We start from the raw sequence: 1,558 nt of genomic DNA, 5'->3' as shown, positions 1-1,558 counted from the left end.
CAATAAATGAAAGCTGTTGTTTTTGTCTTTTATCAGACTCCTCTCCTCCCCCTCATCAACCCATTTTACAATCTGCTGCCAGAGCAATCTTAACTTTAACATAGTTCTAATTATGTCCCTGACCTGGTTTTACAAAAACCAATCCTCATTGCCTACAGAATAAAATCCAGATTTCTTGGTGTAAACCAAATCCAATTTTCCAGCTTCATCACCAGTCACCTGTCACCTATGTGGCTTCCTGGTCTCTCTCTGACCTCTGCCTCATACCCTGTGCCTTTGCTTACCCTGTTCCTTCTGCTGGAAATGCCCTCTCCCCAGGGCTGTAGGGAAAACACAGGGATCAAAGTCACAGTTCTGCCTTACAATCTACACTGTAAGAGTTGCTTATAATCTACACTGGGAAACAGAACATTACACAGAGATATAGCAACAATGCAAGACACGATGAAAAGATTGGTCAAAGAAAAGATTGTCATAAAAGTTCAGAAGAAGTAGAAGTTATGACTGAAAGGGCACTTTTTTAAGCATTTCATTTCAGTTTCTTAATAGTTGCTATATTATGCATAGACCATATGTTATATATGTCAAAACCCATAGCTTCATGGATTTTGTTGTTGTTGTTGCAGTTTCACAAACTTTATTCAACAATCAAAAGTTAGTTCTCACCCACACTCACTAGAAATTTTTGAAAGTGGTGACAGGTACATAGGTAACTAACGTGTAGAGCTTCTTTGGTGAATCTGCATCCTCATTCTGTTTTCTGGACCTCCGCACCCGATACAGTATGAAACGTTGCTCATTCCTTTGAACCAGACAGCTTTGTTGAGTCTGGTGTCAACGCGCACGTTGGGAGTTCCCATATCCTTCATGGCAAGTTTCCAGATCTCTTTGAGTGCCTCAGGGGCATGCTTGCAACCCACTCCAAGGATATCCTTATGAACATTGATAGTGTATCTCTGGTCACTAGCTAGTTGATGGCAGAACGGCCCTTCTTCTTCTCTCCACCCTTCTTTGAAGGAGCCATTCTGCTGGGCCCAAGTTGGAAAGAACCATGAATTCTTTTTCAAAAAGAAAATTCATATCTTTAAGTTACTATATGCTGAACTTAAAAGATGGGGATATATATATATATATATATATATATATATATATTATAATATATATATATATTTAAATTAACTTTATTTTTCAGAGCAGTTTTAGATTCACAGCAAAATTGAGCAGAAAATCTGAGCGTTACCATATACCCCGTTCCCACACACACACAATCCCTTCCTATCATATCCTGCGCTACACTGGTATGTTTGTTACAATTGATGAAACACTGACACATCCTAATCACCTAAAGTCCATAGTTTAGATTAGGGTTCACATTCCACAGGTTTAGCCAAATGTATAATGACATGTATCCACCATCACAGTATCATACAGAGTAGTTACACCGCCCTGAAAAATCCTCTGTGCTCCACTTATTCATCTCTCTCTTCCTCCAAATCCCTGGCCATCACGGATTCTTTTATGTCTCCATGGCTTTGCCTTTTCCAGAATCATATAGTTG

The 1,558-nt window shown here is 39.2% G+C and overlaps 1 pseudogene; it reads right to left on the bottom strand.

Moving 5' to 3' along the window:
* Window positions 1–641: 641 nt before the first annotated feature.
* On the bottom strand, window positions 642–1,024 carry LOC148758778 (large ribosomal subunit protein eL31 pseudogene; annotated as a pseudogene).
* Between the last annotated feature and the right edge of the window lie 534 nt (window positions 1,025–1,558).

Source organism: Rhinolophus sinicus, chromosome 2 (genome assembly GCF_057876585.1).
Source record: "Rhinolophus sinicus isolate RSI-liver-muscle chromosome 2, RSI-T2T, whole genome shotgun sequence".
NCBI lineage: Eukaryota > Metazoa > Chordata > Mammalia > Chiroptera > Rhinolophidae > Rhinolophus > Rhinolophus sinicus.
The sequence above is the reverse complement of the archived record's forward strand: the minus strand, read 5'-3'. Positions and strand labels throughout refer to the sequence as shown.